General features: G+C 36.0%; 1 protein-coding gene across 1 annotated transcript in view; it reads right to left on the bottom strand.

Moving 5' to 3' along the window:
• The window catches only part of lzts2a (leucine zipper, putative tumor suppressor 2a), a 137,481-nt gene extending 135,315 nt beyond the window's left edge, over positions 1-2,166 (bottom strand). Inside the window, exon 1 of the mRNA XM_056470725.1 lies at positions 1,849-2,166. The gene's annotated coding sequence lies outside the window, so the exon portion shown is untranslated. The remainder of the gene's footprint in view (positions 1-1,848) is intronic.
• Positions 2,167-23,545: the final 21,379 nt, after the last annotated feature.

The raw sequence follows: 23,545 nt of genomic DNA, 5'->3' as shown, positions 1-23,545 counted from the left end.
ACGGCCGAGTTGTACATTTAAATTCAAATGCAGTACCTACTGGGTAGTTGGCGGTTTCGGACGCAGCCATAGTTCAAGTAAAAATTTGAATTACCTCATCATTTATTCTCACTCATGTGGTTTTAAGCTTTTATGAGTTTCTTTCTTTCACTGAACACAAAAGAAGATGAAGATCGCATCTAAAGATTCGTCTTACGAAGTCAATGAGTGCCAGCTACCAACATTTTTCAAAATATTGCATATATTTGTGTTGTGCAGAAGAAAAAACTCAAATAGGTTTTGAACAAGTGAAGGGTATGTAATGATGGAATTTAAATTTTGAGTGAACTATCCCTTTTAGCTTCTTTAGATGAGGAGAAAAACACATCTGGTGTTCTTGAAGTGTGTTCAAACACTTCAGCGTATCCTAAAATGACAACACTTGAACTGTAACATTAGAATGACTGAATTTGAATGTTCTGTTTTAAGCTGTTCCAATGGTCTGGACTGATTTACAATTTGACAGTCACTACGATTAAAAACTCTGCCTTACTATTAACACAACATGCACCATAACTCTTGTCTTAGTACACACAAAACAAATGCTGTTTAAACAACAACAGCTGCCTATAAGGAGATGTTTCCAACACACAGCAATAAAGCATGCAGTAAAAGGTTGAGGAATCTCACAAAACAACACTGTAAAAGAATTAATCTATCTGAAAAATGGGATAATTCCCAAATATAATGAAAATTAAACAAATCTATCTGAGTAACGGGAAATAAATTAATAAAAAATCCAAATATGTCCTTTTTCATGGGAGAGGGTGTGGGTAAACTCAAGGTAAGAAGTGTAAATGTGACTGATAAGGGCTCCTAACGCCAGGAAAACCTTTGAAAGTGTTTTTGTTAAAGATAACGAGATAACATTAAGGGTAATTAGATGCAATTACCACACAGTACCACATACTTATCAAATGTGAGATCTGAACTCGGTGAGGATAAACTTCAGGGATCTGTGAGAAATGTGTTGAATACACCGAAAATTCAGCACCGAATACAAAGACTATTCAAGACATTGAGTATCCTGGAGGGACGCTCCATATGCTGTAATTAAAAAAGACACTGGGATGCCATAATTACTTTTTTCTGGGCTAAATTGGTGTCTGCCTACATTCAACATAATTATGACCTTTGTAAGATGAAGCACTCCGTCAACTGAGTCTCACAGCAAAAACAACACACTCAAGCACAAATGAAGACAACTGAGATGAGACATTCTTCTTTACAAATTAAGAGGACAAATCAGGGTTACTTTAAATGTTATTGGAACACATTATTTTACAGTAATGCAGAAAATTAAAGCTGATCATAACAAGTAATAAATTATTTTTTTAAGTAAACGATCATGGGACATTATTTTTAACCATAGTTTGACATTTTAGTTTTATACAAGTTATTTCAAATGTTTTTAATATGTTTTCTATGCAATATTAAATAATGTTTCTATATTTAATTTGATGCAGACACCAAAATATGACGTCTTATATTTGACCCAAGTATATTTCAGGTGCCTTTCTAAAACTATACAATGCAAACTCCAAAGCTTACTCAATAAAAAGTATATATAGGCAAAAGTGTTGCAAGTTGTGCTGTGTTAGTTAATAGTTTAGTTTATTTCAATAGGTTTGTGTTAAGACTGTTTATAAACAAGTAGCTCCTCCAGTAACATACTGTAATTAATCGCTATTATTTGTAAGCAGTGCACGTTGAACATCCAATATCCACAAACAAAGCATGCGGCGTCTGTAACGGTGTTTTTCAAACTTGCACTAAAGTTTTAAAAAGCAGATTTCAGAAGTCACTTACCGTGGACTACGAGAAGAGTGTTTGAGAAACACTGTCCATAAAGACTCGACCTTCAGAAGAAACGTCCCGCTGCTCACCGCTTCCAAACGCGGCTGAAGTTCACGCAGATCCGAGCCGCCGTTGCTTCACTTCTCTATGAAAGTAGGACAAACTCCCGTTGCTCAAGGTTAAAACACGGATTCTCCACACATGTCTGCGTTCATCCTCCTAGAAGAGACTGCTGGAAACTGCCTTGAATACCGCTGGAGAGTAGCGCGTCTCCCTGCCCCCTCACACCGGACCGCCGCTAGCAGGAGCGCGAGAGTGAGCGAGTCTCTGTTTCGGTCCCGACCGCTGATCTGGAGCGACAAGCTGAAGGGCTACGGGAGAGGGGCCGCGTGCGGGGGGGGGCGCGACGGACGACACGTTCAAGTTCATCAAGCAACTTAGTGAATGTTGAACTGTAACAGACTATGAGGAGCATGTTTATTAAACATTGTAAATCCTGACGTAATAATAAGTTGACCGTTGAAAATAGTCAAAAATGCATAGTTTAGGTCAAAATTGGCAGCTTAAATTCTTTTATGACAAAAAAAAAAAGATATATTAAGTAAAGGTCATGTTCCATGAAGATATTTTGTACATTTACTATTGTAAATATATAAAAATGTACATTTTTGTTTAGTAATGTTGCTATGTATGCACTTTGTGAAGACAACTTTAAATGCAATTTTCTCAGCATTTTTATTTATTTTTGTTTTTAAACTGTCAGATTCCAGATTTTCAAATAGTTACTCGACCAAATATTGTCCTAACAAACAATACCAGTGAAAAGCTTATTTGTTCATCTTGCAGGTGTTGAATAAATATAAATAAAAAAGGCACACATTTAAAGTAATGTTAGTGAAATATCAGAAGACTACAACAACAACAAAATCATATGCATATTGAAAACTGAATTAAAGGTACATTTTTCGTTGTACGTAAATTTTTTAATCATGAAAATATTGTTGAGCATGGCATTTTACAAGTATACCAGTAACAAAAGCCTTTTTGGGTTCACAAATGCTGTTCCTCAACATTATTTTCTATAATATATATATATATATATATATATATATATATATATATATATATTCATTCATTCATTTTTTTGTTGGCTTAGTTCCTTTATTAATCTGGGGTCGCCACAGCGGAATGAACCACCAACTTATCCAGAATTTGTTTTTTACGCAGCGGATGCCCTTCCAGCCGCAACCCATCTCTGGGAAACATCCACACACACTCATACACTACGGCCAATTTAGCCTATACCCAATTCACCTGTACCGCATGACTGTGGGGGAAACCGGAGCACCACTACTGCCCCACAGTATATATATGTATATATATATATATGTTAGTGTGTGTTTTTTCCTAACAAAATGAAAATTCAAATGCCTAAAAAGATCAAATAATAAATCGAACTTTCAAAACAACTACCCAAATGATAAATCAAATGCTCAAACGATCAAATAATAAATCAAAATGCATTCTCAAATAATAAATCAAATGCTCAAACGATCAAATAATAAATCAAAATGCATTCTCAAATAATAAATCAAATGCTCAAACGATCAAATAATAAATCAAAATGTATTCTCAAATGAGAAATCAAATGCTCAAACGATCAAATAATAAATCAAAATGCATTCTCAAATAATAAATCAAATGCTCAAACGATCAAATAATAAATCAAAATGCATTCTCAAATAATAAATCAAATGCTCAAACGATCAAATAATAAATCAAAATGTATTCTCAAATGAGAAATCAAATGCTCAAACGATCAAATAATAAATCAAAATGCATTCTCAAATAATAAATCAAATGCTCAAACGATCAAATAATAAATCAAAATGTATTCTCAAATGAGAAATCAAATGCTCAAACGATCAAATAATAAATCAAAATGCATTCTCAAACGAGAAATCAAATGTATTTGATATTTAATTTTAATGAACAACTCCTGCAATAATTAAATGACAAACCAAATGCTCATAGTATAATTCAAACGGAGGAACCAGTTTCTGTTTAGTTTCTTCTGATTACACACACACAGCTGAAAGCTATTATGGACTGATTACTAGGACTATAAAGACACATTATTCGCACACCTTAGTCTTGGCTGAGTCCTGTTTTTCCCTGTGAAGCATCACAAAGCATTTTCCCCTGTTTGTCCTGCCATGTTCTTGTTTACTGTTATTGTCGTTTTGCCTCATGTCCTGTTTCTATTTCTATGTCTAATAAATGTTTTGTTAGCATTTGTCTCTGTTTTATTTATTTATTATTTCAATTGAACTGCTTGTTTGTTCTGATAATGTATTACATCTTAGTATCAATTTCCAAAACAGTTTTTTTGTTTACTAAACTTCAGACATTTTAGATCAGTGCAGCTGACGTTTTCAAAAGTTGAGTGAACAAGCAAAAGCGAAAGGAAATAAACATTATGTTTATTTTTTTATTTTATTTTTTTTATTATTGCACTGGCTTAATTTTTTACAGTGTATGTGTTTTAATTAAAGTTAATTAATTGCTAATAAATAATGATAGTAATCCCACTGTAAACCTTATCATGACATAATTGGTGTAATGAAAAAAAATGGACAGTGAGATTTCTGTTATCACAGTCTGAGTTTTTATAACAAAGGTTTCATGTTGAAAGCAATATATACTCTAGTCTAAACATCAAAAACTATGCTAAAGGGGTTCCACATGTTAAAAACTGATACTAATAATAACAGTTAATATGTGATGAGAATGAACTGAGAATTAAGCTAAAGTGTAATAACTTGCTCCAGTCCTACAAGACCCAACAATCTACACCCTTATTGACAATCCCACATTTAGCTTATTGGTTTGTGCAGCACAGTCTATTATAAGTTTTCTGGTCAGGAGAGTCTTTGAAATATGACTCATTATTGTTTGAGGTACAAAAGCACAAAGTGCACAGGAGTGGTGTTTGTTATATCGTGAAAGAACAACCGGTTCTGTCTATTGACTACACTATAGGCTTCCTCTCAGGGCAAAACATTGATTTTTATTACCTCAACATTAATTTGCCTGATATTTTACTTATTAAGAAATGTTATATTTCAGAGAACATAGTCAAAATAAGAGTTTTATTGTGACAACAGAACTAATCAACAATAGACTATGCATGCAAATGTATACACTTGCATGTAAGTTTGTGTAGTATATACAGATTGTATATACATATATTTTTAGGGAGTATAGCGGGGGTCTCAGTAGGACAACAAAAATGTCCTATCATTTATTCATTGTTTATAACCTGACTTCAATTCACTAAACCATGACTTAAAGCAGTAATAATGCAACTATAACCAACACTCTAGGAGTACAGCAGATTAAATCATGTCAATCACACTCATGTGATTCACAAGATATTTTTAGGTATAGGTAAACTGTAGGTAAACATTTTTTTACTATACACTACATACCAAAAGTCTTGTCGCCTAAGGAAGTTTTAGGAACAACAAATAAGAACTTGACTTCTAGTTGATCATTTGATATCAGAAGTGGCTTATATAAAAGACAAAGGCCTCTAGATTACGCTTATTTTACCAAAATAAAGTATGATCATGCCTTGATTTTTAATTATGGACAGTAAGGTCTGACTTTGCTCAGACAAAAGTCTTGCCACTTCACAGAAATAATGTATAGAATTTAAAGTCATGGTGCAGTGGAAACAGAATTAATATTGTGCATGACTCCCATGAGCCTGGAGAGCTGCATCCATACATCTCTGCAATGACTCAAATCACTTATTAATAAAGTCATCTGGAATGGCAAAGAAAGTGTTCTTGCAGGACTCCCTTCTTTTTTGGATTCATCTTCAATGCCTCCTCCTTCATCTTCCCCAAACATGCACAATAAAGTTCAGATCTGGTGATTGGGCTGGCCAATCCTGGAGCACCTTGACCTTTTTTGCTTTCAGGAACTTTGATGTGGAGGCTGAAGTATCTGAAGTATCTTGACACTTCAGTCTGTTGATGTTGCCATCCATACTGACTGTAACCCCAAATTATGATTTTTCCTTCACCACACTTGACTGATTTCTGTGAGAATCTTGGTTCCATCTGGGTTCCAATAGGTCTTCTGCAGTATTTGTCGGGTAGTATATGGCTATACGGTCTTAGTCACACCTTATACAAATCTAAATAAAAGTCTTTGAAGATTTAAAATATATTAATTCAAATCTATTACATTTAATACATTTGTTCAAATAATATGTTTAAATGTCAATTATAGAATGCATACTTATTATTTCAATTTCATAAATTTATTTATATTCTTTTCGGCTTAGTCCCTTTATTAATCTGGGGTCGCCACAGCGGGATGAACCGCCAACTTATCCAGCAAATGTTTTACGCAGCGGATGCCCTTCCAGCTGCAACCCATCACTGGGGAACTCCCACACACTTCCATTCACACACATACACTAGGGACCATTTTAGCTTACCCAATTCACCTATAAGGAATGTCTTTGGACTTGTGGGGGAAATCGGAGCACCAGGAGGAAACCCACGTGAACACGGGGTGAACATGCAAACTCCACAAAGAAACACCAACTGACCAAGCCGAGGCTCGAACCAGCAACCTTCTTGCTGTGAGGCGAGAGTGGTAACCACTCCGCCACCGTGCTGCCCTTATTTTAATTTATTTGTAAGCTCACTATGTATGTCAGTGGACTTAAGACACAGAGAGGAGTTGACCACGATGATGGGGTTTGAGTCTAGTAAAGAACGGTTCCAGAAAGCATGTCAGACAAAAACAGAATCCAAAACACAAAATAAATAAATAACAGGGTGAGAATGTGGTAAAATCTAAAATTGGGTAAAAATCAGACGGGGGCTTTTCTTTTTCTGGATTGCTTTTGAAAATTGTTGATTGGGTTTAGGGAAGGAGAAGGGTGGGTCAGTCGATCGGTCAGTAAGTCAGTCAGTCAACAACGGCCTCTGGTGGGTTTACGTGAGAACAGCAGGTGTGGATGACACTCGCAAGAGAAATTTGAGATCTCAAAATGTGTACACAGCGGCCTCTCATGAATTCACGAAAACAAAAACTGCAAAAAAATCTCCTGAGACATATTTAGTGGTCTCCAGAAATGTATATAGAGATGCGTTTTCAGAATGAGCCTGGGTTGGTACTGTATGTCAGTGCTTTTTCAATTTTATAGTAGCTTATCATTATACAGTACAAGTTTATATAGAACCATCTTTTAGATGTTTACTTTTTAATACTTCCAAGTAATATTTAACAGACCAAGGGCATTTTCACAATATTTCCTATAATCATTTTTCTTCTGGGAGAGTCTTATTTTATTTGGTTTGGCTGGAATAAAAGCAGTTTCTAATTTTTAATGTTAATGACAATGTTTTTAGCTCCCTTGAGATTTTTTTTTTAATTGTCTACAGGACAAAACACTCTTATCCAATAACTTGCCTATAATTAACCTAACTTGCCTAGTTAACATAATAAAGTTAAGCGTTTAAATTGCACTTTAAGCTGAACACTGGTATTTTGTAAAATAACAAGAAAAACATTTTGCACTGCCATCATGGCAAAGGCTATTAACAGTTTGCAGTTTTATATAGTGTAGCTGTAGTTCTGGTGTGGAGCCAGGATTGCTATAAACCAAAATCAAGGCTCTTAGTTTGTATGAGTTCATTAAACTAAAACATTATGGGGCTCAATTAGACATTCACTTTCAGAACAACATAGCAAGCCTGAAGGGATTCATTTGCATAATTCAAAACCTGTTAAATCAGCGGAGCGCACTGCAGCATAAACAATCTCACATGTACAGTAAACCCTCATACTGTACGATCTCACATACAAAGCTCATGTCTTTGTCCACTAATAGCGTCCCCATAACAGTTTGAACTAAGACAAAACTAGATCAATAACAATCTATTTATTGCCTTTGACTGATAGAGGCCCAGTTAATTGTTGGATTTAAGTTTTGTTTGCCATGAGATACGAAGATTTCACATTTTACAAATTCTTCAGTTACTGTATATATCTGGCCTTTTTTAGATATCATTATTTGTGCTTAAACTATTTTTAGTGAATTTATGACTGAATCATGTCTTTTGTCCCCTCATGCTTGAGAAAATCGCAATGGATCCGGGCTGTTGAAAGAGGATGACCATCACTGTGAATTAATATTATTCCCTGTGGACTCTCCAGTCACAAACATTATACAGCAGCAAGGTGCTTTAGGATTATTGTTCACTCAAGTCTACACATTATTTAAATGCTTTTGAATAATAGCACAAAGTACATCAAATTATATCTAAAAAAATGTGGCACAGAATGGAAAAATGCAAGCTACATAGATTATAAATGTATTCAGTACCATCCTAAAGAGGCATTAAGTCTGTTTAAACGTGTCTTTTGTTAATGTGTATATTGTGAAAATTTGCAGAGTACATTTGTATTGAGGCAACAAACACAGGTAGAATGCTGAGTATTTGTGTTTATTGCTTGTTTATGCATTGTGTCATATCACTTAGCTCTTACTGTGATGTATCTGTATAGTGAAAGTATGGCAATAGACTTCAAAAACTCATATGTGCATGCAGAGGTTGATATTAACTCCTGCCTGTGTTTTCCTATACATTAAAACAACTAAATACATTGGTCCCATGGATATAACTATAATTTAACCTATATTTTATTCACAACATACAAATCAGGAGCAATAATAGAGGTCAATATTCATGATCATGATTGGTCTGCGATGATTAAGTAATAGATGGGTGTGTTCAGGAACTCCACCTTCTTTGACATGTGATTTCTTCTCCCCGATTTGTTTCTCATTCCATGGTGTTTAGACAGGAGATCAACATCTAAAACAACAACTCTAGCCACATGAGTACACTGGAGTGTTGAGCAGCAGAGCTGATATAGATGTATCTGCAACTGCTTGCTGAGAGATTTCAAAAGCCCACCTCATTGCTCCACATCTTTTCTATGAGTTTGTAAACACCAGCAGGAGCATTCGGCTTCTGTCTATGGCAAATAGGAAAAAGAAACATAATAATAATAATTCTTTACATTCATTTAGTGCTTTTCTGGATACTCAAGCACTTTACACATTGGGGGAATCTCCTCATCCACCACCAGTGTGCAGCATGGATGACGTGACGGCAGTCATATTGCACCAGACACACACAACACACCCACTGATTGGTGGAGAGGAGACAGAGTGATGAAAACAATTAAGATATGGGAAGCCATGATGGACAGAGGCCAGTGTGCAAATTTCCCCTACTCTTTTTTTGAAGGACATACTGGGATTTTTAACAACCACAGAGAGTCAGGACCTTGGTTTAACGTCTCATCCGAAAGACAGCACTCACTGAGCAGTATAGAGTCCCCGTCACTATACTGGGGCATTAGGACCCACACAGACTGCAGCCCCCTGCTGTCCTCACTAACACCACTTCCAACAGCAACCTAGCTTTCCCATGTGGTCTCCCATCCAGGTACTGACCGGGCACAGCCCTGCTTAGCTTCAGTGGGCGACCATGTGAGAGTTGCAGAGAGCTAGCTGTCGGTGATGCACCACAGTGGCTAACCTAGGCTCATTCAAATTACATACCCCTATATACATTTCTGGAGAGAGCAAAATACATCCCAGGAGCTATGTTTTTTTTTTTGCAGTTTTTATTTTTCGCGAATCCGCCGGAGACTGTTGTGTATGCTTTTTCAAATCTCAAATTTCTCTCGCGAGTGGCATTCACTCCTGCTGTTCTCATATAAATCCACCAGAGGCCGCTGTTACTTACTGACTGACCAACTGGCCAAAAGCAATACGTACACTCTAAAAATCATTGAGTTATTTATTTAACCCAGTTATTTATTTTATGGTCAAGTTAAACATATTTGGTGCTTTGTTGGGTTATTTTTAACCTTTATTAGGTTATTTATTAATTACTCAACCAGTTGGGTTAAAATTTTAAATTTCAACAATCAACTGATTTAACTGACACAGAACAGCTGTATTATGTATGCATATTGTTGTTTTTGCGTTATACAGTTTATTTAAGCTCCAACACAATAATATTGTTATTTTTTATCAAATTACCTCTCCATGTCATGTTTTTATGTGCGTTTCACCAGCACTCTTATTTGGTGATAATACAAACGCACGCTTCATAGCCGATCTATATTAAATGGATAACACGTTTTCTCTACCTTCCGTGTTCATCTCTACAGTTTTTTTTTTTGAGGAAATGATACACATATTTGGGATATTCGAACATCATTCTCGCTTTTAGGACCCAGCGGAGACATTAACTTATTTACACAGCTATAATTATAAAATTAATAGTAGTACTAGTAATAGTAACAATAGTAATACCAGAATGGAAAAAATAACATTTAATCAAAATAACCCAATGTATTGGGTTAAAATAGCCCATAGTTGGAAACGTGCTTATAGTTGGGTTATATGTTGGGGTATTTTTAACCCAACTATTTTAACAGAGTAGCTCTGGCTACATAATTCGTGATCTCCAGAAGGCTACGTTTTCAGAATGAGCTTGTGTTGGCAGTGGCGCTTCTCGTGGAAAACCCTGTTTCCCAGATGTTTATTAAAGCTGTTCTTCTCTCTCACCCATCTTCGTTGAGTTTACATATTACATATTTACAACCCCACCTACTGCAGTGCGGTGTTGTTGGAGTGCTGGAAACAGTATACAGTCACTAAGCCTTTTTGAACTTCTTTTTGACCTCAAATGAAGAACCAAAAATAACTTCTTTTGAAGTATACAGAGGCCTTGATTTGTTTACTACTTAGTAAATTTGGCATTTTCTCTTTACACACACAGATGAAAAGCAGAAACCAGAAAACGTTCAAAGAAGTAAACATAATCTATGACATGCAATAATGTGAACAGACTGTAATCAGATCTGATCAATAAAAACAGGAGCTTTAGTCAATTAGTTGAAGAACGCATATAGAGATCCCATAGAGTAGCTGTAGGTGAAAAGCATTACCATATTTCATAACCCCCTGCCATATTTGATAAAATTTCAGAAATGCTCCAATAATGGACCAAAAGAAAGAATGCCAACATGATTTTCGTCAAGTACTTGGAATAAACAGAATCGTGCTTGTGCTAATTTATAATTTATTACAGCTTTTCCAGATGGAAAACCTCAGTAATGCCTTGCAGATTGAGGTACTTAAGAGACACAATGTCAAAGATTTAATTACAGCGAATAAAGCGAAATCGATCTGCACATGAGAAGAGTGTAAGCATTGAGGGTTCTGGCCAGCACACTGTACATATAGTCCGAGTGAGATCATAATTACTCTATCGAGCAGCTTCAAAGAAAACCCAAACATAATGAGCGGAGACTAATACTAGAGTCTGTGCCGCACTTTAATTACTTCAGCTCCTCAGGAGAACTCTTACCAGTAGCCTACATTCCTGCCATTCCTGTGATTGTACATGGGCACAAAATAGGATTATGCTTTTACTTAAATGGATGGTTTCCCAGTAGAGTTGGCTTCAGTCGGGCAATGACTAAAACTGCTCACTGTCAAGTTGCTCTGCAAAGTGGACTATTTCAGAGTCGCTCATTGTGAAGCAAAACCATTGTGTGGCTAAATTAAGCACTCTTTCAATTGAAAGAACTGGTCTGCAACCCTCACCCAAGCCCCAACCGACCCGCAGAGTAGCATCACAAAAGTGTCTTTGCTTACAGAGGAGCTTTGTGCGTATAGTTAAGAGTATCTGGCCCTTTTCATAGTCTGCTGAACTACTTGATTACGCCATTTCTGTCCAGTTGCCTTCTTTTGAGATGCCCAAAGATGAACAAGTAGAGCTTTAGATCAGCAGTGAGAATTTCCGACACTAAAGCTCCAAAGCAACTTTGTTTCTGAGTTGTAGTAGTGGAGTGAGTGCAGTGTTAAGCAACTGAATCCTGCTTTGTTTAAAAACACAGTGTATGTCAATGGTGTGCAAGACCGAATCCTGCATGTGTGTTTGTGCACGTTAACAGGATGTGGCATTGTGCATGTTTTTTTAATGTGAGAAGTATTGGTGTGTATGTGTGTGTGCACATGTGTGTTCTGTGTACAGTATGTGTCACTGTTATATAAGTGTTGTCCCGAGGGGAGTGGAAACCAGGAGCTGCTGCCCAGAATGAATCTGGTGGGTTCTGATGCACTGCATTTTAAAGGGATATCTGAAGAGATCTAAGGAAAGTGTGCTACCAGGTGGAGCAATGTTTTTTTCAAAATTTTATTAAAAACATAATAGTCCAAACATATAAATAAACCAAAAAAAAGTGATTTATAGTATGTTATAACAAAAGAATAACATTAGAAGACAGTACAGAAATGTATTTAATTCTTCGTATAAAAGGCTTTTTTTGGTAATGACAGCTTCAAAATGCCTTTGTGGAAAACAGAGTCATATGCATTGCCTAGGTGTGATGAACTTTAACAGAGGCTAAAAATTTTGATGGTTCTATGGGTCTCTTCTGTGAGTTCTGATCTTTATTTCTTATTTTCTACTGAATTCAGGACACACTGCAAAAAATGCTTTTCTTAAATATCTGAAAAATTCATAAATCAAGAAGCATTTTCTAGATGCATGAAACATATCATGTTGTTTATAGCAATTATATGCCAAAATTAACTGAGATTTTATTTAAAACGAGCAAAGTCTGCCAATAGGGTAAGTTTCTTTTTTCGAAGCAAAAACAAGATTCTTTTGCTTACTCCATTGACAAATTATTTTGATTAGATATTTGGACTAAAAACAAGACAACACATCTAAGAAAAGCACTTTCACAATGCTGGTGATTCGCTAGCCATTCCAGCTACTTTATTTTCTTTTCTTGTGATGATGTGGCTGTGATGAAACCTTGAACTTTTTTTCTATAAATATAAAATTTACTTAATTTATCCTTGCTAATTAAATCCATAAAAAAATACTTGCAGTAAACACATTCATGTCACGCATGCCATGTCAAATCCAGCATACATTAACACCATAAAATGCATTATAAAACACAATAAAGCTCATTTTTCATATTGCTGGTCAAGGACAGTCTGTCCCAGTCCTATATGTGAATTTTCTCAGTGGAGTTAGCCTATTACAATTCATCCAACATCCACTCTTGTGATATCTAACAATCTTAATACAAGACAGCAGTGAATAAAAGATCTAAACATACTCTTAAACTCAAAACCATCTCAAAACTGATAGAGAAATACCTGAGGACTTCAAATGAGTCTTTCCTCAGATGCCGATAGATGGATTCTAATTGGAGCCTGCAGAAAATTGGGAGAACATACTGTATAATGAAGAAGCAAATAAAGGGGAGATAAAGATACGGTGCAGTGGAAAGGCTAGTTTACGTCCGTCTACAGTCAAGGTGATAGGATCTAAATTGAGGAAGTGGGACACAAAGAGTCGTCTCTGATGTTATTGAAATCCACGGAACAGACCGAGATAAAGCTGCACTTTATCACAGAAAGAGGCCCAATCCAACTGCATCTCACCTAACACTACCACTACTCACATACAGACACACACACACACACACGCTTTTCCTGCTTGTGTTGCTCCTAATAGAGGAGGTGTCAGCATTGGGCCATAATAACATTGAGCTTGCAGCCTCCAAACATATACAAGGGCATGCAGACACTGACAGCTGTTAACAGGGTGTAAACACACACTTTCAACCGTTTGTGTGACTACTGTGACATTTTGAACTCGCCACAGGGAAAACTCAAGCCATTTCAAGCTTTATTATCATCATTTCCTTACTGTTGATGGGTTTAGAATGCTACACAGTGCAGGCACGCTGTGGGCTTTAGAGAAACAGATGATTGGTGAGTGTTTGTTGTCACAATATTACACATTCTTATAAAGCATGACAAGATTTTACATTAGAGCGTTCACAAGTACTCTTATTCAGACACACAAGCTGGAAACCTGTTACTATTTACTTCCATAATATTATTTTTTTCTACTGTGCATGTCAATGGTTACTGGTTTCCTGCTTTCTTTATCTTTACTTTTTAGAAAATCTTCTGTTAGATTTACCAGAAGAAAGACACTCAAAGAGGTTTGGAACCACTTGAGTGCAAGTTAATCATGAGTACATTTTTATTTTTGGGTGCACTGTCCCTTTAATCTATGGAAATGCATTGTAAACCCTAATAAGTTGAGACTACTCAAATGGTTTAAGGAAAGTGATTCCCTCAGTTTGTTTAAGTAAAAGGAAATCAACAACTCAATTGAGTTGACCAAATGTGTTCTCTTCATTGAATTAACTTAAATGTTTAACCACAGATACCTTAAAATGGCTAATAGACTAAACGTCCAAATTTTTCAGCTACTATATTAGAAACTATGTTAGAAACTCTCATATGCTTTACTCATTAGTTCCTATGTCTGTTTATATAACTGCTATTTTCATTTATAACACTCCATTTTTGCATCTTGTTGAAATACTATGAACAACAGCTATGCTAATTATTTTGTTAATTCTCTATTTCCACCTGGGAATACTCATTCCGAGGTCCCTAGAGACTATTCAGCGCCATTGATGCGATCCAAGACCTGTGAAGAGATGACGGGAAGAAAATGCAAACTCCAACAGAAACAGCAACCGACCCAGCCGAGGCTCAAATCATGCAACCTTATTGCTGTGAGGCGAACGTGCTACCCACTGCACCGCAGTGCAGCCCCAATGTTAACATTGCTGGCTAATGAGTAAGTTAAACACACCTGTTTAATTTTTGATGCCAAAACTTGGTATTTTAAGTAATGTCAAGTTATAATGACTTAATATCTTTAGTAATAACAACAGCAGGATTTACAGTGAGACCATATATGCATGAAACTTTTAAGCTAGCCAAAAAACTCACAGAAATGTACATTAGCATTCGTTTAGTTGTTCAAGCACAAAATGAGATGAGAAAAGATGTTTAAGTAGACAGGAGATTCATTTGAACATTGAGTAATCCCATATGCATCCATAGAAAATACTGTATTCATTTTCTAAAGACGTGGCATGGCACAATACATCTACTGTAAGTGCAGTTTTTCTTGTCCGGTGTGTGACACACTTTAGATTGTGTCTCAATCAAACACTATATATCAGTGATTTTGAACAAATCTTTAAATGCAGTGAGTATTGACTGACATGACAGTTCACTGAGAATTTCCAGCCTGGCTTATCAAAATCCATGCATTTTTGGAATTAAAGGGAAAGTTCACCCAAAATTGAAATTCTGTAATTATTTACTCACCTTTTAAGTCAGAAACTTGTTTGACTTTATTTCTTTTGTTAAACACAAAATATATTCTGAAGAATGCTGGAAACCTGTAACCATTGATTTCCATGGTATTTGTTTTTCATACTACTGATGTCAGTGGATCTTTTAGATTCAGCAAAGGTTTGGAACCAACTGAGGGTGAGTAAATAGTGAGTATGTTTTCATTTTGGGCAGAAACTGTAGGAATTTAGTTATTCATTATTTCCCGGAGAGTGTCTGGTATAACAGTGGGAGCATATGTTCTAATTTAGAGTCAGAGTGACTGTCAGGCAAGTCCAATAGCGAGTTTAGATTGTAAGTATATGCTGGTTTGTGCCATGAACTGTTCAATTTTGTGAACTGGTATTTCAACTTTCTAAAATGAACCAGCACAATAAACTGCTTCGTGACAGCAGAAGTAGAAGAAAGTCCAGTGGATTGTTCCTGTCTTGCTCATTCAGCAGCAGTATAGACAACTTTGCTCAAATTACATGGGTGGATTCGTCAATAAGTGATGTAACAGTTGGACTAAAATTGACTAAGCACTTGGCCCCTTCCATGCTGTGGAGCACAGGCATGTATTGTGCCACTGGCTGAACACTGGCCTCCCCAAACTCAACAGGGGAAAGAATGAACGCGGGATCCTGAGCCACCACAGCAGCTGTGGAAATGTTATGCTTGGCTGGGACGAGCACCAACAGCCAAAAGTTCCCATGGATGATGCATTGATTCTGCACAAACACGGTCATTATTCACCTAAAATGGCTTTCCACTTCTTCACCTTTTTAACTGTAGAGCTACAGGAAAGATACAGTAAGTTTACACATTTCACACATTCATTCATTTATTCATTCATTCATCTTTTGGTTAATTTTTAAGAACTATTGGACATATAAAAGTTGATATATATATATATATATATATATATATATATATATATATATATATATATTCATTCATTCATTCATTCATTTTCTTTTCAGCTTAGTCTCTTTATTAATCCGGGGTCGCCACAGCAGAATGAACCGCCAACTTATCCAGCACGTTTTTACGCAGCAGATGCCCTTCAAGCCGCAACCCATCCCTGGGAAACATCCACACACACTCATTCACACTCATACACTACAGACAATTTAGCCTATAGCCTACCCAATTCACCTGTACCCCATGTCTTTGGACTGTGGGGGAAACCAGAGCACCTGGAGAAAACCCACGCGAATGGAGGGAGAATATATATATATATGTATATAGTTAAAATCAGAATTATTAGCCCCCCTTTGAATTTTTACTTTTTTAAATATTTTCCAAATTATGTTTAACAGGACAAAGAAATTTTCACATTGGAAATCATCTGTCATTGTGCCTATATTTAAAAGTGCCGATCCACACTCTACTGGTAGTTACAGACCAATCAGTATTTTTCCAATAGTTTCCAAGATTGCAGAAAAACTGATAGCCACACAAATTACAAATTAGTTAAATAATAGTTCTTTTGCTTTAGATCCATTGCAGTTTGGCTTCAGAGCAAACTACTCAAGTGAGATGGCAAATTGCTACTTCACCGAAAAAGTAAAGTCTTTATTAGATAAGGGGGGTGTCATTGGGGCTGTGTTTCTTGATTTCAGGAAGGCTTTCGATACTGTAAATCATAGAATTCTCATATCCAAATTAGTTGGTTTTAACTTCTCCTCACAAACTTTAAAATGGACAGAATCATACCTGTCTGGTCGCATACAGTGTGTTAATGTACAGAATTACAAATCTGCCCCTTTAGGTATATCCAAAGGTGTTCCACAAGGATCTATTTTGGGCCCTCTACTTTTTACTTTATATATCAATGATCTTCTATCTACTTGTCCTAACAGTAATATACAAATGTATGCGGATGACACTGTTATACTTATTCATGGTAGTAGTGTGTTACAAGTTGCAAACAAACTCACAGAATCGCTGGTACATCTTTCAGCCTGGTTAGAGCAATGCTATTTACAGTTGAACATCTCTAAAACAGTGTGTATGTGCTTTTCTAAGAATGGTAGGGTAAGTGTAGTACCAGATGTATTTGTATCAGGGGAAAGATTACAAGTTGTATCTGAGTACAAGTACCTTGGTGTTTTGTTAGATTCAAAACTATCATTTAACTCACAGGTTAAAAAGGTTTGTAACTGGGTCAGATTCAGTTTAGCAAATTTTTGATTTATTCATAATCAGATGTCATGTGAGGCTGCCCTAATCTTTTATCACTCCATGATCATTTCTCATATCACTTATTGTTTAACCACTTGGTCCCAAGCCAGCATTACTACTTTGAAGCCACTTGAATCATTATACAAACAATCTATAAAAACCATTGATAAGAAAGCAGCTTAATTTCACCATTGTTTAATATTAAAGAAATATAACCTGCTTAGTTGGGAAAATTTAATTAAATATGTACATATCTGTTTACAATTTAGGACTTCACATAACCCGACTTCACCACTAAATCAGTTTGTGAATATCAGAACGACTGCTCACCGACCTACTAGAGGTGGTGAAAGAGGGGATTGTATTATTCTTCTCAAAAAAAGTACATTTAGTCAGTTGGTATTTTCAGTGAAAGCTGCTAGAGAATGGAACTCCATCCCACCAACAATTAGAAGATCACTTACTTTTTGTTCTTTTCAGTCTCTTGTTAAAAATTGGTTAGTGACAAATCAGCTTTGTCAGCATTGGTACTGTATTCTTGACACCTTTTGTCCTTTTCTGCTGCCATCAGTCTGTTGTTTTTTTACTTTTTAATTGTATTTTATATATCAAATTGTTTAAAATATATTAAAATCATATTTTATGTTATTATTCTGTGCTTCTATTTTAGGTGTGACCTAACATTCTGTAAGGGGTCTACAGATGAAAAATAGCCATTCTTGGCTAATTCTGGCACATTTTACAGTAACGTTTATTAATGTGCATTGGCCTTGTAAACAAATAAACTAAACTAAAACAGCATGTCTGATAATATTTTTTCTTCTGGAGAACATCTTATTTGTCTTATTTCGGCTAGAATAAAAGCAGTTTTTAATTTTTTAAACACCATTTTAAGGACACAATTATTAGCCCCTTTAAGCTCATTTTATTTTGATAGTCTACAGAACAAACCATCGTTATAGAATAACTTGCCTAATTACCCTAACCTGCCTAGTTAACCTAATTAACCTAGTTAAGCCTTTAAATGTCACCTTAAGCTGTATAGAAGTGTCTTGAAAAATATCTAGTCAAATATTTTTTACTGTCATCTTGGCAGAGATAAAATAAATCAGTTAATTGAGATGAGTTATTAAAACTATTTTGTTTAGAAATGTGTTGAAACAATCTTCTCTCCATTAAACAGAAATTAGGGGAAAAAATAAACAGGGTGTCTAATAATTAAGGGGGGCTAATAATTCTGACTTCAACTGTATATATATATATATATATATATATATATATATATATATATATATATATATATATATATATATATATATATATATATATATATATATATATATAAGAATATATAAGAATTTAGTAACAGCCTGTTTAGCTTGTGTAAAATGTATTGCATTATGCATTGTAAAGTATTAAAGTTTCCCAAAATAAAGATATTTTAATAAAATACTGTTGCCCCACATGGTGGAAACCTTTCAATTGCAGTTGTATCTCTATCTTAACTTTCAAAAATATGTAAAAAAAATTCAAAGATGCTCAATACGTTAACCATATTAATATATGATAGTAATAACATTATATACAGATGCAGGCCACAGTGCAACAAATCACCAGCAGTTACAGTACAACAGCGGTGACCAGGGCAATGTGTCACAGCCCACAGTTAATCAGAGACTACTGCGTAGAGCACAGCAATGGACTAGCCAAGTCAGCATGCTAAATGCTAAAGAAGGTGGCTTGATCTGATGACTCAAAATTTTCAGTATCACATCAATGCCCAAGCACAGATATGGCAAATATTTTGAGACATTTTGTACTCCATTATCCCAACACTACAATCCCTGACAGCAGGGACCAAGTGCACCCATCCATGACAACTGTGTACACTGTTATGTGTGGCTTTTACCAATAAAATAATGCACTTTACCACACTAACAGAATCATCAAGGTGCTGTTTGGGAACATGCTGTTACATTTCTGTTAATGTCTAGGCCTCCAAATTGACCTGACATGGACCCAATTGAACATAACGGTTTGACTTGGATAAAGTCGATTTGCACTGTAAGTGTTTGATTCAATTAACTCTCGGTACAACCAACTCACATACACACAGAGTGTATTTAATGCTCACTGGCATTTTGGTGAGTGACCTGTAAAGCACCGTTATTATCTAGAGTGCTAGAATCGAGCTAAATGGGGCAAATTCCCTAGTGCCAAATCCGCCTTTTAATCACTGATGAGTAATTCAGTGGGTTGTGTAGGGACAGTTGAGGACAGCAGTTAGCTTCAGTGTAAATTTAATATTTTGACTGGTGATGCTTAATCATAGTAGCTGAATGATATAACTCAAGCTGTTCTTATGTCACTGATAGTTGCCATGACTGTCATTGTTACATAACCACAAGGCCATGGCCAATCAATCACATTTGATTTATGAAAGTAAAATGTAAAAATACGACTTTTAATATACAGGAAGTGAATACGTAACTGACATTTTTGACAAAATACTTGCATTGATCTGTTTGCCTGTTTGTCCACAGAAAAATAGATCCTAAACAAATCCATTCAAATTTGCTACTTAAAGTTATGCGCAAAGCTGGAATATCGCATAAAAGACATGCGAATAAAGCTGCGTTTCCATCCAAGTAGTCAAACGAACAAAATCATCACTTCCTTATTATCTGGCAGCAAATATCAACAGTAAAAACGGAATTTGCTGCAGTAGGAGAAGCTGTGTGAATCTTTTCTTTATGTAATAAGTGACTCGCGCCTCAGAAGAAGATGCAGACATGCAATGAACATGTGGTGGCGTTTGAAGGTGTCAGACGCGGAACATTGATGCTCTTGACAATTCTGGAGGTAGTTAATAATATAATAACACTAATACTGAAACAGTTACGGTGTTTTAGAATGACCAAAACAACATTTCAGATGTTTTACAATGCAGTCAGCCTGCTGGTTTGTCCATTCACACACATTTTTATCAACACATGATATTTTATAACAAAATCATAAGACTTTATTGCGCATACTGGAATTTGTTTGGTTAAAGTGTTTCCATCATGGCGTTTCCATAACTGTTTTTTATTCCCATATTCAAAATGCACATAAAAATAGTTGTAACATAGCTGTTAAGTTTTTTTATAAACTGGCATTTTTAACTGTTGAACAAATTATTTAAACAAGACTGACTGATAAGGCCTCTCGTTCTTTACTGAGTTAATCAGTTTTTAAATTAATCGGTTAACATATTCTGTGACTCAATTTGTGATTCCCTGTTTCATTCTGGAATTAATTGGCAGCAGTGGTAAATAAATAAAGAATGAATTAATCATTGTCAACCCAAAGATCATTGTGGCTGAGCTCCAGAGATGCAGTCGGAAGATTGGATAAAGTTGTAAAAAGTCAACCATCACTGCAGCCCTCCACCAGTCGAGGCTTTATGGCAGAGTGGCCCAACGGAAGCCTCTTCTCAGTGCAAAACGCATGTAAGCCTGCATGGAGTTCGCTAAAAAAAAAACACCTGAAGGACTCCAAGATGGTGAGAAATACGATTCTCTGATCTGAGATAGACCTTTTTGGCCTTAATTCTAAGCGGTATGTGTGGAGAAAACTGCTCATCACCTGTCCAATACAGTACCAACAGTGAAGCATGGTGGTGGCAGTATCATGCTGTGGGGTAGTTTTTCAGTTGCATGGACAGGATGCACTGGTTGGAACTGAGGGAAATATGAATGTGGCCAAGTACAGGGATATCCTGGACAAAAACTTTCTCCAGAGTGCCCAGGACCTCAGACTGGCCTGAAGGTTTACCTTCCAACAAGACAATGATCCTAAGCACTAATATAATGAAGAAGTGGCTTCACAGCCACTTCATGACTGTTCTTGAATGGCCCAGCCAGAGTCCTGACTTAAACCCAATTGTCTCTAGAGATACCTAAAATGGCTGTCCACCAATGTTTAACATTCAACCTGACAGAACTGGAGATGATCTGCAAGGAGGAATAGCAGAGGATCCCCAAATCCAGTTGTGAAAAACTTGTTGCATCTTTCCCAAAGAGACTCATGGCTGTGTTAGATCAAAAGGGTGCCTTGTCTGCGCCAATAGCCTAGTGGTATTGTGCGCCAACATATAGCACCAATGTGCTCATGGTGACCCGAGTTCGCTTCCCAGCTGGAGGTCCTTTGCTGATCCTTCTCCTCTCTCTGCTTTCAATGCTTTCCTGTCTGAAATGTCTACTGTCCTCTCATAATGAAGGTAAAAAATCATTAAAAAAGGTGCTTTTACTAAATACTGAGCAAAGTGTCTGAATACTTAGGACCATGTGATATTTCAGTTTATCTTTTTACACTTTTTTTCAGTCGCTTTGGTGCATTTCTCACACTATTTACATTTGCACAACAGTTAATGCATTTCTCAAAACAATTAGTACAAACTATAAAACCTTGTTGATAACCTGCAAAAGTGTGTCACTTGCTCAAAATGGAGAGCTCATTCCTCAAAAGCAAGTATTCATGTCAATGAAAGTGTCAGTGTCATCAAGATGAAAAGTCCTGACACCATTGTTTATGAACAAGGTAGTCAAATGGCTTTGTCATGTTTTCATTATAACAGTTTACTCTGTACATTTTTTCCAAAGCAAAAGAGTCAGATTTTGGTGACACTTCCTGAAAATGCCCAAGACAGCACTGTATACTATTTGCACAGCCATTTGAAAACTACAGTAAAGTTAGACATCACTGCATTTAGTGAGGAATCTGAATACAAGACACTGAATATGTATGTTTCACATTTATACTGCATATGCTCTTTGCAATTCTAATTTTTTTCACAGCATTGTAAAAGAATAAATTCACCCTTATTTACAACAAACATAAACTTCCTTTGGGTAGAGCTGTGCACAACTGTAAACAATACAGTACATATTAGAACTGAAACAACAACAACTACAACATACATAGGTCTGTAAATCATTTATAAAATTGTTTAAAAAAAATTATATGTAATGACTCAAGTATTGAAATGAGAACTATTAGTTTTATATGGAATGACTATTCAGCATTCACAAGTTTAGTTAACTTTGACTGACATGACAAAAGCAAATGATAATGTTAAAAAACAGCAGAGAGTTGTATGAAAGCAATTCATGCATGTCCAAAAGCATTTGCAATTTGTTGGAAGGAATGAGAAACTGCTACTATGATGTGCACAAATGACTAATTGTTTTGAGAAATGCATTAACTGTTGTGCAAATGTAAATAGTGTTGTGAGAAATGCATCAAAGTGCCTGAGAAAAACTGTAATAAATCTAAAAAATGTCAACAATTCTGTTTTATTCTGTCAATATGAGGTGCTGTGTGTACATTAATGAGGAAAAAATTTATTGAATTATTTTAGCAAACGGCTGCAATATAACAAAGAGTGAAAACTTTAAGGGCATATGAATACTTTCCGTACCCACGATAGATAGATAGATAGATAGATAGATAGATAGATAGATAGATAGATAGATAGATAGATGGATGGATGGATGGATGGATGGATGGATGGATGGATGGATGGATGGATGGATGGATGGATGGATGGATGGATGGATGGATGGATGGATGGATGGACGGACGGACGGATGGACGGACAGACAGACAGACAGATATATAGATAGACAGAAAGACAGACAGACAGACAGATATATAGATAGACAGACAGATAGACAGACAGACAGGCAGATAAATAGATAAATAGATAGACAGACGGACGGACGGACGGACGGATGGATGGATGAATGAAACAGGTGAGACTAAGGGTAAAGGTATATTAAAGTCTTTAAAGGACACTAAGACTCGAGGGAAGCTGTCATTCATTCAAGAACATAGACTTCAAATTTCAGCACTGCTACGTTTCTAGAAGCTGGGCTGAGAGTGCGCAGAGGATGATGTTCAGTGCTGGAGTAAGTGCTCTGACAGTTCACTGCACTGATGAGAGGAGACGCTCAGAGACGTGGGACCATCTGTTTTTAGTGGTTCACCCCTCTGTTTCACCTCCTTGTCCTTCCACTTTAGTACTTAAACCAGTGAAGGAACATCCAAGCTCAAGTCTCAAAATAATACAACTATTAAAGTTTAAAAGTTCACTTTAGGACAGACAATAACAACAAGGAGCTGTGCGTTTTTTAT

The sequence above is a fragment of the Danio aesculapii genome, chromosome 13 (genome assembly GCF_903798145.1).
Source record: "Danio aesculapii chromosome 13, fDanAes4.1, whole genome shotgun sequence".
In the NCBI taxonomy this organism is placed as follows: Eukaryota; Metazoa; Chordata; class Actinopteri; order Cypriniformes; family Danionidae; genus Danio; species Danio aesculapii.
The sequence above is the reverse complement of the archived record's forward strand: the minus strand, read 5'-3'. Positions and strand labels throughout refer to the sequence as shown.